This window comes from Passer montanus, unplaced genomic scaffold (genome assembly GCF_014805655.1).
Source record: "Passer montanus isolate IOZ18808 unplaced genomic scaffold, ASM1480565v1 scaffold49, whole genome shotgun sequence".
Classification (NCBI taxonomy): domain Eukaryota; kingdom Metazoa; phylum Chordata; class Aves; order Passeriformes; family Passeridae; genus Passer; species Passer montanus.
In genome coordinates, this window is record NW_024369818.1 from 6,133,818 (window position 1) to 6,150,016 (window position 16,199).

The following is a 16,199-nucleotide window of genomic DNA, read 5'->3' on the forward strand; positions in this document are numbered from 1 at the left end:
TTTTATTTCCAAATGCTGTAACTCTGCTGCCTTCCCTGCCCCTGTCCAACATCAGCCAGCCCACACTCTGAACACAACCACAGAGGAAATGCATCAAGGCAGGAGTTCTTAATAATCACTAAAAATTGAGTTCTAAAAATGGATAAACATTTGCAGTGATCTAGACAGTAAAATACTGTGAAATACTTTTTTTTCTGCTTGTACCAAACAGTTTTTGAGAATGACTAATACACTATTTCCACTGTCTCCACAACATGCAGGTACAAATTATTGCTTGAGAGAAGGGAAACATCTGTTCTTCCCCAGCCTATTGCCTTAAGACTGTGAGGTTTAAAATCCACAATTTCTAAATGTTAATGACCCATGTTTGGGGTTGGTTGACCAACCATGCGTAGCCACAGAGAGGAGAGTTTCTGTTGAGAAGTTTCTTTCTTCTAACACAGCTTGAAAAAATTTAAGTCACCTGGGTCATCATGGTCCTCTGAGGCTCCTCTGAGAGTCATCAAATTCAGTCTCCTTAGCAAACAGTAAAACACAAGGTAAATGTCATTAAAATGATGGGGCATGTGCAAAAAGCATTGTGGGAAGGAGTATTTCAATATCCTGCCATTATAATTTTCTGTGTCTTTGACACTGTAAGCTGCTTCCACAGTGCCTAATTAACACAGTCATTAATATCCTGTTACAGGAACCAGAATGTGTTGGGAGCGTTCCACGGGGTTTTGCTGACTGGCTTTATTTATTCACACAGCTATGGTGAATTCATTATCACATTCCCTGAATATGCCCCACCACGGTGGTGAAAATCTGTCAGTGCTAAGAGGATGGTCCTTGACTAAGCAAGCAGCCCTTTGCATTTTGCCTCCCCCACACCCCTCCTGTATCCTTCAAGGCCAAGGGAGGCCACTGCCAGGTTCTAGTTTGATCCCTGAAACACAAGCCATGGCAATTTTGCACAGTTACACTTGCTCTGAATGATATTAGCATAGAGGCTGCCTTACAGTGCAAATAAAATCTCTTCAAGTTTGACAACTGCTCATAGAAGTAGAAATCTTTCATAAAATCTTCCAGTCCTAATTAACTTATCTGAAGTGCTGGAAAATTTACAGCCTTTCTCTTGAGAGCCCGTGGTATTGGCTGCCCACCCCACCTTTAAAAACCTGTGTTGTGTTCCTTGATTGCAGCTTTGTAACTCGAGGCTTCAGCCCTGGCATTTCATTATGCCTCCGCTGGGCATCAGGGGTGGAACAGGCTGTTCTCCCAGGATTCTCTCTAGCAGTGCAGCTCTGAGAGAGGAGTTTTGGTTGCTTCAAGGCAAGCTGCAGCTTGGAAGCATCCCCAGTTTGACTCACCTGGACTCCTGCAAACAGGAGTTTGGTACCAGTCCCCCTTGGGCTGATATGGCCAACTCATCAGAAGAATTCAGTAGTCCCTCACTGCCACCTCTTTGTGCCATTGCAAAAATTTTTACCTTTTACAGCTGCAAAAACTAGCAAGAATTGTATGTATTTCATACCAGTCTGTGGGGCAGAGCTGACAGCCTCTCTGACTGGGTACTCCCACTTCTTTTGCATTAGATTAGTTGGGCTTTGACTCTCTGACCTCATCAGGGATCAGGTGCTGCTCCCTAAATTCCTTGCCCTGCAGAAAGCATTCCCTGTTGTCAGCCAGCAAATCTCTCCTTTCATCAGGATAGTCTCTTCCACACACACACAGGTTCATACCTCCACCTGCACAGTATTCCATATTTATTCTTTCCCTCTGTTTCCTCTCCCCATATTAGAAGACAAAAATACATCATCTCACTTGTGGGTGAATGCACTCAGACACTAAAGCCAGAATGGCAGAGGGCTCCATTTCCTGACATGCTCAGAGGGTCACAAGGCTGTCTGAGAGCAAGAAATATTATTTTCCCTGCCACATTCACCCAGATATTCTCTTCCCCCATACAATTCTTGCTAGTTTTTGCAGCTGTCCAAGGTAAAAAGTTTTGCAGTGGCACAAGAAGGTGACAATGAGGAATGACTGAATTCTCTGACGAGTTTGCCATAGTGATCTTACAGGGAACACTTTTGGCAAGCTTTTACCAATAAAAAGCAAAAATACAAGTGAAAACTCCCAGGACACCAGCAGCAGAGTCAGATATTCATGTTTCTCTTCCTGCAGAGCCCCCACTCCTGCCCACCAGGTATGCCCTAGAACAGAAACTCCAGCATTATCATAATTCTGTGGAACTGGCTCAAATAATTTATGCCTTTTTAAAGTGAACAGTCCTTGCTCCAAGGCTTTCCAGTCTAGAATAAAAGCACAGACTGCTTCCTCAAATTCCCAGGAAGAGAAAATGCAAGAGATATCACAAGTCATTAGGAGCAGTTCTTTGCAATTTCCACCACCATCTCATACAAGCCCAATCAAAACCATCACAGAAAAGGATTGGGTTGTTTTCTCCCCTCCTGTTATTCCTACTGGAAGAGGCACAGGGCACATTTCTGAACCAAGGGGTTTCTTTCTTTCAGCCCTCAAGCCACTGAGTTTAAGGACAGCTCAGATACCTCTGGCCCATGTGGCAGCCTGTACTTTGGGTACAGCTCTGTTGTCCGACCTCCCTGACGCCCCAAGGTTCATCAACACCTGCTCCAGTTGGAATTTCAATTCCTAAATCTACTTTGAAGATGAACATGTTGAAACCATGGCCTGAGACAGAGCTATGACACCATTTAATGCAATTTCTAATCTTGCTTCTTATCCAAGTCAGTATTGCTCAACACCCACTGAGAAGTTCTCATATGGGACATACAACAGTCAAATCTCCCAATTACAAGAAAGAACCACTGTGGGGAAAATCCCCAAAATCAGAACCCAGATAAGCCATCTACCTTTTCCTCCTTGGCTTCTTGGACTGTGAAGTTATCAGTTCCCATCAGACGCCAAACAAACCCATCCAGTCTGAGGCTGTAACATTGCTTTCTGCTGAGACCACAGGGGCAAGCAAAAGCTTTGATCAACTAACCACTGCAAACTTTTATTTATTTTTAATTTCCTTTTTACGTAGCAGACATGGTTTGCAACAAAAGGTCATTTGAAAAAGCGATTTGGCAGAGCACAGAGCAGCAATGTTTTGCACAGCACACTCAGCTGGGCTGTGCCAGGGCTAGGAGGGCCAGTCCCAGGGCTACCAGGGGGTTATGGTCATTACTGTCATCCAGACTTTTGGCTACTCTGATTTTTTATTCAGCTTTTGGAATGGGATGGGTTGACATGGAATAAACCTCTGCCTGGGAAGGCTGGTGGATGCCTTTGAGATGTTTTCTTGGTGCCTCTTTCACTGGCCACACAACTACAGAGCTCATTCTGTCCCATTTCTTACATAACTGGTACATTTTCAATTTCAAATCCATGAGTAACCAAGAGATACAAATTCCTAGGGACAGTGGAAGGCAACAGACCCGGTGGTGCAGCTGTGACTGCAGACAGGTCTGGCACAGGTTTCTCTCCAAGCCAGTACCATAGCACCTGGATTAACCCCATGGCCTGACAGAACAGAGCTTCTTTTCCTTTTTTCTTTTTTCTTTTTCTTTTCTTTTTTTTTGTTCTTCAACCTTTCAACAGTGCCCTGTTATGCACATCCATTCCTGTGCTCCTGATCTGCCTCACTGCCTTCTTTGAAGGGAAATAAGGACGTGACTTTCCTCTGTCCTGTCAGCAAACCCAAGGGATCAGAGATGAAGGTGAGCTGTCCCTGGGTGTGCACGTCACTCAGTATTGCAGACAGGTGACTGAGGCAAAACCAGCTGGTTATTTCCCCAAAAGCAGCTCTCATCTGATGAGAATGAATATTGCATTATCATCAGGAAGAAACCTGTGCAGGGTCCAGCCAGTCTGTACTGACTGCATCACACAACAGCCCTGACAAAGTGAGTTAGGGTGACCCTAAGGAATGAGTAACCACCAGGAAGATCACAGGAAATGCTCTGCCAGCACGACTGCACAGAGGGAGTGGAATTTAGGATGCAACACGATTTCAAAGGAGATGAAAAACCTGACAAGACCAATCAAGAAAAAGAATAATGACATTTGCCAGCAATTGCAGACAAAGGAAAAATCAAAAATTATTTTGAAATTTCATAGAAATATCAACAGTATCCTATTTCTGTTGGATCTGGAACATCTTACACATGAGATCTTTGATGACTTCATTGAAAATTCCTCAGGCTTCACTCTCACGGAGTTTGTAAACAATTAAAATTCACCCTTGGCAGCATTTGCTACACCACAGTGGTTTGAAGAGTGAGTTCACACTCTTTGCTGAGCCTCCTGCAGCACACCAGGAGCACAGGACACAGGACTGCAGTCCCTGAAGATAAACAACAGTTTCACAGAAACCAGAAGGGACCTCAGAGAACAGGTAATCCATCTTTTTGCCACGAACCAAGTCTAATGAAAACCAAGCACTCCTGAACTGCTCTTAAAGACCTTCAGGAACAGACCTCTCCACATCCCAGACAATCTGTTCCAAGGCTTTCATTGTCCTTTGCCAATACTTCTTTTTATTTTATGTCTCCCTTTAATCATTCTCGCTGCAGTTTACGCACATTATTTCTTGTCTTACCCAGAATGAGCTCACAGAACAGATTATTCCCTTCTGTGCAACAGCGTTGCCTGGATTTGCCACAGTCTCTGGCTTTGTAGGTTATGAAGGCAAGTTAAAGGATGTCTGATGATTTCTGTTACTCTGCCTGCAGGCTCTCCAGCCAGTTTGTGTTTCCATTGAAGAGCAGCCCCTCTAAGCAATGCAATTTGAGGCTTTACCCAAACTTAGCTGAGCTGTAAGGACATCACTCTGACAAGACTCTCCATCCTGGGTCACAGAGGCAAACAAAATACAGTGATCCATGCAAGAGGAAAATGATCAGCAAGGGGCTCAAGCCACTCAGTGACCCATTGGTGGACAGAAATGTGATGGAGATCTCACTGATCTCATCCAGATATGTGCTAGCACCAAACTGTCCAGCTCTTGTGAATGTGAAATTGAATCTACAGCCTAATTCATTTTGGCAAGAAAAAAGACTTGAAGCTCTCCAGGAATCAGCAAATGAACTCCTGAATTTAATTGCATGACCACTCCATGTCATCTTTCACATGATGAAACAAATGTACCATGATTGCATTGTCCTAAACCAGGATAATGTTCTGTTTCTCTCATGTCTTTTTTTAAAAATCTGAATTGATACTTGGCTTGGGATGAAATGCTGCTCATATTGAACAGACAAAATTTGTTAGAAAGTTCAGACTTACCTGGAATTCCTGTTACTGAACTATCCAAAGTGTGTTGGGAAAACTTTTCCCTTAGGGTGTTATTGGGATCTCAGTTTCCAAGAAGACTTCCAGACTTGTTTAGTTTCAGCCAAGCTAATAATCTCCCTCTGTGGCATTTGGTTCTTTTCCTTCTATTCCTTATCAGGAATTTTAAGACACATGTGAGAATGGAGAAAGCACAAAGTGACTAAATATAGTCAGCAGCAGGCTGGACATCTCTAAAATCTTCAGCAAACAGCTCATTTTGACTGGAGGATAATTCTCTGATAGGGGACTTTGGTCAGTGGCTGACTCAGGAAATCTGCAGCAACAACAAAAAAAACCAAAAAAAAACAAAAACAAAAAAAACCCAAACAGATCTGTTGTTTCATTTGGGATTTAACTCAAAAATGGGATAAACCTGCCATGTCCAAACTGGTCAGGAGGAGCAGTGCCACTGAGTCTAACGCTGCTGTGGCTGAGCTGTCGCTGTGCCCCTCACTGAGCTGTGCTGACCACCAAACTTGCAAATCCTGTACTTTGAGAGCTTTTCTCTAATACCTGAATCACTGACTCTGCCTGGGAAACAGGGGCATGCTCCTTCTAGCCCAACCAACTCGTGAATTTTCTTTGGGGAAGGTTAAAAGCAAAATAATACGGAAAAGGAAAATTAAGAAGTCAGAGAATGCAGCCAGTTCCTGCCCCTGCTCTTTTACTTGCTGAACTACAATGGACACCTTTGAGCATCTGCTTAAAAAAGAGATGGAAAAATAAATCTGAAAAAACCACAACAATTTCCACTTTTAGGAATGCTTTTAGCAACCCTTCAGTGGTCCTAATTTTAGACCATTTTTCAGTTAAATGTAGCAATTTCTAAAGTTTAATTACAGAGTTATTCCGTTCAGACTGACAGCAAATTATTTCTTTGAGATTTCATTTTGGGTGTACACTGGAGCATCTTTCTAGAAATGCTGCCCTTGATTTTAACATCCTTCCAAGGGAGATGTGCACATATTGCTGCAATAGGAAAAAAATCCACATCCAGCAGTCACATAAGCAGTGTGTGCCTAATTACTATGGCTAAAGCTAAAGATCAGAAATGTTGCAGATGAGCATTATGGCTACACACTGTCTCATCTTTTCCTTTTGGGAGCAATGAAAGAAGCATTTAGCTAAAGCACTTGCATAGGTAATGTTGCCATCTTGCTTTCATTCTGAGCTGGCAACTGTCTGCAATTTATGCATGAAATATGGAGCATAAATACTGCTCCACCGAGGGGAAATATGGGGATGTAGAATTCCAAAAAGAAGTGGGGACTAAAGGGCCATTAAGTTTTTCTATTAGCACTACCTCACAAACATTCCAGCATGCTGATGGACTTCTCTCACCACAAACTCTCAGTGCAGACTCCAGGGCTGCCCGAGGGGGATAGAGCAGGATGCCAATATTTGGAAAGACTAGAGAAAATTAAACAGGAATGAAGGAAAAAGGATTAAACCTTAGGACTGTTTGTTCCACTCTCAACAAAAGGAGGCATCTCAGAGGAGGGCACAGCCTAACTTCAAATTGTCATGAAGGACTTGAGAATTACTGAAGATTTGTCACGTGAGAAGTTGTGGTACTTTGCTCACTGCTTCCTCTTGCTTCCATGAGTATTCCACAGAGATCACAGAGGATTAACATAAAGTATTGGGTGATTGCCTTAACTTGGCTCAAGTTCCACCCTCCCAGTCTCTCACCCTGCTATCCCCACAGCTCTCACATCCCCACACCTGTGTGCACCACAGCAAACTCTTACAGTGGTTAAATGAGTTCCAGTGTGCCTGAGCTGGGGTGAAGGGGGAGGCTGGGGTGAACTTGTGGATCTGAGAATACTTCAGCACTTCTCATCTCAAAATACCTTGCAAAAGTGCTTAAAATATCTTTAATTCTCCTTAATTAAATCCTTCTTCAATCTTTTCTTTCTTTTGTTGTTGTTTTTCCTACCTTTGTCATTTCTGCAACAAAGCAAAGAGTAGCAGAACCCTCCAGATTTCTTTGCTTCTACTTTTTGAGAACCTTCTCACAAAACCACAGCACTGATCCCATTTCCTGCATTCCCTTCACCATGGAAATGCTGGGATTTCATTATTGTGACATCATCTTTCCCTGCTTTAAATCCTCTGTAACTCTGTGAAATTTGAAGTGACAATCAAAGCTAGACACTACTCGAGGAAATGATGGTTTGCTTTGTGGTGCTGTCAGAAGATCATGGCTTTGGGAACTCGAAGTTCCACAGGATTTCATAACCCTACACAGCATCTTTGCCACCAGTGTCTCCCTGCCCAGCCTGTGCTGGAACAATTCCTTACCTTCCATTCAATTCACACACCCTCATCCTTCCAAGCTCCTCAGGCAGCCTTACATTCTCCCACCATTTTTTTGGCTGCACAAATGCCTTTCCAGAATAAAAAGATGCCTTTTCCCAAAGAAGCCAGGATGCCTTTTCCATGACACAAGCATCTGTCTGTCACTTTGCACATTCACTCCCCCATGCTTCAGGGGTGATCAGGAATTCACACAACCCTCTGGGTCTGCTTCAGTTTCCTTTCTTTGGCGTCCTTCCCAAAGGCTGAGGGTTCCCTCGGGCTCCATCCTGACCCTGTGATGATGCCTCAGCGCAGTGAATGCTGCAGACCCCCCTGTGCCTGGCCCTGCACATGTCCTGGCACCCTCTGAGCAGAGCAGGGCAGCCCAGGGTTTGTTTGGCTCACCTGAGCACCCCTCTGGAGAACCTCAGCAGGAAAAACCTCCTCCAAAATCTCCTCTCTTGCCTTAGGCAGGATTTAATTGACCACGTGTAGGATTCAGAACAGAAGGCAGGAATTAGGGAGGACTGGCACCGAGCCACTCACCTCTGCTCCTTGCAGAACTCCAGGGGAGTCAGGGGGTCAGTGCAGCACATCCAGCAGCCCCCACCCCACACCAGCTCCAAGAGCTTCAGGCTTTTCCCATCCCTGCTGCAGGTCCTGAAGTGAAGCAGCCAGCCCCAGACACAAATCCACGGTGATTTGTGCCACTGGCAGGCTGTTGGTTTAACCTGTACAGGTTCAGGTGTATGAGATCCATATGAAGGCTTTAGCTACAAAACAATGCAATTTTATCTTCCATGTCCCTGATTGGCTTGGCATGTGCTGGAGTTTGCTTAGAACTTTAAGAAGGAAATCCGTAGCAAGTCCTGCTGCTTCCAGCTCCTCTGATCTGGTTCTTCTCCCTCCCCATGTCCATAGCACAACCTTCTGCTACCCACTGTTACCTTCTGCTCTTCTGCCACTGACATGCTTGCCCTCTCTGGGTTTTAATCTCTACTGGTTTACATTTGAGCTTTATTTTGTCCTGAATTCTGCTCTAAAGTCAGGATATCTATTATCTATGACTCGTGCATGTGCATGTTCCAACATGTAATTCACCTACAGGGCAAGGTAAAGACCTTTTTTTGGAAAATAAGTAATTTTCTCACTGCATGTTTCTCCAGCTGTGTAACTATGATGGGTGTCCCACTGAACAATAAACCTCTTTCATGCAGATCCTTAGGAATTGTGGAGATCACAATGTAGGTCTGGAAAAGGAGGCATGTGACCAAACAATAGCAATGATGGTTAATGAACACCCAGGATGTGCTGGGAACCAGAGATCCTGCTCAGGCTAAAGGGAGGTGGTACCTGACCAACCAAAGGCACCTCTGAACTCTCCTGTGACAACAGTATGAACAGAAGAGACTTTTGCCCGAGGTGAAGTGTTGTTTTACAAGAACTAAACAAGAAATAACTGTGCCAAACCCAGACATTTTCCTAAGAAACTGGCTGCCAGTGCTCGTGGGGCATTGCAGTTTTATCTGAGTTCAGGGAAGAAGGGAGCTGGAAAGCCTCAAAACTCACTGGAGGAGAGAACAAAAAGGGCTTCAGGGCACAGAACTGGCTAGGAAAGTGTCTTTGAAAATTGCCAGCATGGAAACTGCTAGCTATTGCTGACCTTTCCCATGTTTACAGAAGCAGAACTTTCAACACCTGTAACTGGGAGGGAATGAGCTGAAGAAAGATCTGACTCACATCGTCATTTTCACCTCCTAAGAGAAACAATTCTCTAAGGCTTCAAGCACTCACCATGCAAGCCACAAGGCAGAGTCGCTGGAGAACAAGCTGTGTCTGAGCTCTGCCACCCCATTTCATTAGTGGTGCTCATGCCACATCCCTCTCCAGCATCCTGACACCACGCTCGCTGTCTGCTCATGCCCTTGCCTCCCTCCCATGCCCTGCCTGCCCTCCTGGCTGGAGCCAGGGCAGATCCTGCCTGACCTCACGGAGCTCTCCTGCCCATGAGGGTGTACATGAGGTCTCTCTCTGTCAGACTTTTCTCTCTGGTTGGGCTCAGGGGGGTGAGGAGCTGCTCTGGGCAGGGCAGGGCAGCACACGGGGGTCATCCCCTCGCTGGGGATGCAGTGAGACAGGGATGGGGCTGATGTGGGCACTGCTGGGATGTTCCTGCAGGGAGAATGGAGGGGAGCTGCTGCCCAGCCTGTCAGAGTCCTCAGGGAGACACTGAAATGCTGGAGACAGGACAGGGCTTGAGTATTGCTCATTGTTGAGATTTCTGAAAAAAGCTCAGTGGAGAAAAACCAATTCACTGGTGTTGAGCTTTCGGATCGTTTTTTGGTTACCCTGTGCAGCCGGGGGAGATTTAAATTTCTGCTTTCCAAGAAACAAACCAATGAGGCTGAGGTTGGGATGTGGTCATCTGGCACTCCAAGCTGAGACTAAAATCTGCACACTGCATAATTAGTGATGAAATTCCATGTGTTGGCAATGTCAGAGACGATCCAGCTGCAGCACAAGGCTCGTGCAGTTGTCTTCAAGTTCTTCTCCAGTTTCTTGAAAGAACTCAGTATTTCATCTTCCTGCAAAATATTTAACCAATTCTTTTCTCTGTACAAGGCAATTTGTGACATGGGGTAAGGAGAAAGTTCATTGGAAATAACCTTGGGGGATTTTTATTAATATCTCACTGCTACCAGAATGTGGGTTTGGGTTCTCTCCCCTTCTTTAAAGTTTATTTTATACCAAGTTTATAACTGCGACTGCATTATTTTTCCTGCCTATAAAATACCAAGAAAATGTAACTAAAATCTGTGGAATGGCAATAATGTACTTTTTTTTTTTTTTTAATCTGAGGTAAGTTTATTTATCTCTATTAATGCTAGATGGGCATATTTTAGTGATTCATGGCTGGATCCGTGTAAAGCCAGGCACAACAGGGAGAAATATAGGCATGGTATTTTTTTGTTAGTGAAGCTTTAATGAGCAAATGAAAAAAGAGCAATCCTTTTCATGTTCTACTCCTGCAAGAGCAATTCCATGATTATTGATTGTTGCTAGAAATAACTGTCTAATATTGAAATAGCTATTTGAGGTACAGGATGCACAATGTTCATGCTGCTTGAGCTTTTTATTTCAAAGTGTTATCAGTACTCATAAATCAGAGTTAAACCTGATTTCCTTCCATAAGATGAGATTTAATTACAAGATTCAATTATTTCTGTACTCAAGATTGATTTCTGGAGAAAGAAGTGATAGAGAAGAGGGACACAGAAGGGTGATGCAGAACCAATCACAGTCACACATGCATCCCCAGGCCTACAAGCCAAGACATTCCCATTTCATCATTCACAGAAATAAATTATCTCAGCAGTGTGAATGTTGCTAATTTTTTCTCCTGGGTATTTAAATGATGTTAACAAATTTTAGCTCATTATCCAATCCTTTGGCATTCATATATAGGGAAAAAAACTGACTTGCCCCAACTGTTGGGGTCATGGTCCCATTTCCCCCGGAGTACAGATGGGGAGGGAATGGGACAGACCTGAGAACTGCAGCAGTGCCAAAGCTGCAAGAGCAATGTCTCATTTTCCCTCACAGCCTCACAGCATGCCCAGACAGGCTCTTCTGAATTAAATGCACATAGATAGGTGTGGGAAATCTCTCCACAGATATTTTTAATGTTTTTTTCATCATCATGCAGTTAACCCTTACGGTACATAGCAGCTGTGCTTAAGAAGAATAATTTCCTTACAAGGTTTTCTAGACAAGACCCTTCTCTGCCCCGGTGCTGTCTTGTGGAACAAGGCTGGGGGAGCCCTGCTGCAGGTGGAGGAGAGGCAGAGGCAGGGAGACCCAGCCCTGCAGGTGTGCCAGTGCCATGGATGATGCCAGCTTCCCTCTCCTTGGGAACACAGCCTCTCCCTCTCACTGTCTGCTCAGCACAACCCTCAGCCCAAGTTAGTTTTACCTTTATGACCCCTGGAGTGCTCAGAGCCTTGGGGTGGGCAGGGCTGGGATCCCAGCTCCAGGGGGCAGAGGCACAGCCTCAGTCCCTTTGATCAGTCTGGCTGGCAGGAGCCCTGGCACAGGGTGTGCAATGGCATCCTGTGCTCAGTCTGCTGTCAGCTCTGAGTGTGACATTCCCTGAACACCTACGAGTTACCCTCCAGCTTTGATCATCTCAGTTTATTGGGAAACAGAGATTATGTGATACCACTGTGCTGAGCTTCTTGGAATCACAGATACCCAGAGTTAAATCTGCCAGCAAAGGTAATGCACAAGGTTTGGCCAACAGAAAGTATTTTCTGTAGGATAATAATCACCAAATTCTTTTACTGCTCTCAGGAAAACACACACTTGGTTTGGTGTGCATCTTGAACAAAATGAGGAGAACCTTCTCACGCTGCTCCTTTGCCCTCCTCTGCTCTGGAAGACACTCACTGCTGTGCCTGCAGCCGTGGGGAAGCTGGCAGTGTGCAGGGCTGCCCTTTAAGAATGTTCCCTATTCCACTGGGACAGAGGAGCACCACAAAAAGCACAGAAATTATTTTGTAATGGACCTGATTTACTGCACCTGCATTTCCCTGGGTCAGCTGCCAGGATGCAGGTCTGGTGCACAAGTTTTGGCAGTGTTTGGTAACAAAGAATGGCAGTGCCATGCCCAGCCTGCTCCAGGAGTACCGGCGATCCTGGAAGCACACAGTAATTAACACATTTGCTCCTGGTGCTGTCTGTGACAGGCTCAGCCTGCGGGGACCTTTTGTTCACCACAGGCAGCTCTGCAGCATCTCCACATCTTCAGTGAAGCATTCCTTCTGTGAGATAGCAATTTGCACATTGTCTGACCCTTTGCACAGGGAAAAAATGTCACAGAAACATAGAATTTGGGTTGGAAGGAGCCTGAATGATCACCTCGTTCCAACCCTCTGGCACAGGCAGGGGCAGCTCCACCAGAGCTGGTTGCTCCAAGCTCCATCCAACCTGGCCCTGGACCTTGGAGCCCAATCCTCTCACTGCACTGGCACAGCTCTGCCCCAAACACTCATCCTGACTCCTGGCTGGTGAGAGAACATCCCCGAGTGAGTGGGCTGGGAGGGTCTGTGATTTGCTTTACTGCATCAGTGCACACACACAGATGGAGTTTCAGGGGGAGCCAGTTCTGGGGTTTTGCTGGCACCAGGTGTCTCCTCTGTTGAGGTGTTTGCTTTGCAGATTTGTACCATCCCCACACCACTGCCCTTGTCAGTGACTGCCACAGGAGCTGTCAGTGCAGCTGTTAATTCATCCTGGGATGGGATGAGTGAAAATCCCTGCTACTTGTCCCTCCCCTGTCCCCTTACAGGCCCTGTCAGGCTGTTTGCATGCACCCCGTTCAAAAGGAGCCTCCAGGAGCCCCTTCCCAGAGGAGGGGAGGGGGCAGTGTGTGAGCACTCTGCTCCCAGCTGGTCACAGGTACGTGCAGGCAGGCTCCTTGCAATGGTTTGGCACTTGTATTTCTCATTGGGCCAGACGTACTGAGGAGAAAAAAAATGTATTTAACTAGTAAAATTTGTCAAAGTTCCAGTTAAGCTTGAAGTTAGGCAAAAAGGAAAACAGAGCTAGGGAATAGAATAATTTTTCATCAGTGACTTGAGATAAAAGATTCAGTGAGTGACACCCTCTGAAGTGCTAAACTGATGATGAGTTCTGAAGACATATATCTCTGTTCTGACAGGACCCACTACTACATAAAAGATATTTTTCAAGAAGCAGTGCTTTAAACATTACTGTACTGGTCAGAGACTCTGAATGTGTACATTTATGCAGAATATAAACCACAATATTAACCTTCACTCAGAGCAGATAAACATGCTGTGCATTGCTTGGAAGGCATTAGAAATGTCATTTCAAGCATCCTGATTTTCTTCTGCCTCTTATTTTTTGTCATAGAGTTGGAATAGTGTGCCAGATCATTGCAGGCTGTGCAAGACTGCAGCTTGCACATGCTGCCTGTGGTACAGAGGCACTCAGCTCCCATGGCAAGGAGAGTCACAGCTCTGACCAAGCTCAAGACACTCCAGAATTCTGCTGCTCTCATCATCCACGCAGCACACGCAGCAATGTGGGCATCAGGGAGCTGCTCCCAAGCTGCTGGAGCCTGGGCAGTGGGCTCACACTTCTCCTTGTGCTATGGCTCAGGAGCAGCTCCACTCCATCCTGCAGCATTCTCCTGCAGCCACCTGCCTGCACCAGCCTGCCCTCCAATCTAACCTGGCATCTGTACCAGGGGAGAATGGGAATTGGCAACTGAGTGCTGTTCTGAGGAAGCTGATGGCGTTTTCTGGAAGCCAAGGGGTTTATCAATTGCTTTAGTTACTGAGTAAGACACACCCAGACCAGGGAGAGCCCAAGTTCCACGTCCTCACTTAGGAAGAACCAGCAGCATGCCTCAGTGCCCTGGCCCACAGGAATCAGCCTTTGCTTCACCCAGACAATGAGAGCCTTTGTTCCATGGGAAGAAGGCACCTGACTGAAGCAGGTGACACTCATTTGATTCTGAGACTTGGGGAGGTTAAAACTCCCTGACACTTTGTGATGCAGTGCCTGCAGAGGAATGGTCCCCTCCAAGACACCCTGCCATGGTTGGCTGGGCCGTTTGCTGGTGCTGTTATCATTCTGCTATCAGTGGTGTTATCAACCCCTCTCCATGCTTGGTGAATTTCCCTTTGTTGTCATCTGGGCCACAAGGTGATCCCTCAGCTGTGGTCCCCACGATGAGCTCCACTGAAGCCCGACTTTGTTTGTTTCCCTGGATTTCACAGGTGCAGCCAGTCATGGAGTTCAGGCACGTGTTCCTCCAAAGTGAAAAAAAACAAAATTCCCGATGAACTTAGAAATGTTGCTGCGAAACATTTTCTGTGAAAAATCAGATCAGTCAGTGAGGGAACAGGTAGAAAGAGCACAGTTCTGCTGGGGAGTGGCTGAGGGAGCTGGGGGTGCTCAGCCTGGAGAAAAGGAGGCTCAGGAGCTCCCTGACAGGAGGCTGTGGCCAGGTGGGGGTCAGTCTCTTTTCCCAGGTAACAGGTGTCAGGATAAGGGAAAACAGCCTCAAATTGCACCAGGGGATGTTTAGGTTGGATATTGGGAGCATTTCTTTTCAGAAAGGACTGTCCAGCCCTGGCACAGCTGCCCAGGGCAGTGGTGGAGTCCCCATCCCTGGAGCGATTTAACAGGCTTGTGGATGTGGCACCTGGGGACATGGGACAGTGGTGGCCTTGTCTGTGCTGGGGGAGCAGCTGGATCTGATGATCTCAGAGTGCTGTTCCAGCCTCAGTGCTGTTGTGATTCTGTGTCTAAGGAGGAAGTGCAGAAGAAGAAAAAGGGATAAAAACTCCTGTGGAAGTTTGCTGGCTCAGTCCAACAGGAGTGCATTCTGTGCCAGTCATTCACATGAACATGCTGAGATATGATTAGCTTTGACTTCTCTGATGCTTATCTGCATAATTTGTTCTATGTTTTCACTTATCTCTTCTTCAATAAGGAAACATGCCAATACTGAATGCGTGGGTCAAGTTCTATTTATCAATGTGATTTGTTTTGGCTACAAGGTTGAGATTGAAACATGCAAGTGAGAGGGAAATAGGCTGAATACAAAAGCAGGTGATCTGAATGCACAGCCAGAAACGTGGCCCAGGCCATCCACTGCAAACCCCTGCTTGGGTCAGTAACACTTTCCTGTAAAAGAGGCTGATGTGGTCAGGTTCAAAGTTGCCTCTGGTGAGCCAAAAGGGTCTGCTCATTAAATATGAACCACAAGTGCCTCAGACCCCCCATTCTGGATTATCCTAAACAAGATTGATTTTCTTCTTTTTTTAATTGGCTAGTGAATGCAGCTGAAAATCACTTTTCTTTTTGTAACTGCTGCTATTGTATTGATGTCACATGGCCAAAGTGTTTTGGGAAGAGAATTTAAGGGAAGGTGATTTCTGCTCAGCTGAAGAACAGAAATTCAAAGGAGAGGCAGACCTTCCCTGGCACTCACAACATCTTGCCCTGAGTGGAAAGGGCAGTGGGAGTTGGACACCTCCATGGGTGTCAGAGTAAGGGACTTTTACAGAGAGCAGTTCATCCTGCAGACCATCCAGGTACACCCCCTCAGCAAAGAGATTTTTCCTACAAGAAAGTCAGTAGTGGAAAGGGAATGTAAGAAAGAGTGATATTTAATGTGATGTGACAGAGATAATAATTCATGGCAGATGATGGTGACAGCTGGGGAATCACAGTGTCAAACTCAAGAGTGATGGAGAGGAGTTACTGGTTGTACACACAGGGAATTCTCCTTTCCCCAGAATAAAACATCCTTTGCTTTCACACATACTTGCTGCTGTGGGAGGCAGGACAGGGCAAAGGATAAAGGATACTTTCACTTCAGGCCTTCTAGGAAGGAAATCTTGTTTTGTTGGGTTTCTTATTTTGCAGAAGAACCTTATTTTTTAATCCAACCCTGCCTGCTCTCAGCAGAAGGCAGCTGGAACTGAACCCTCACACAATCTAGGGTAATATTGTGTGTG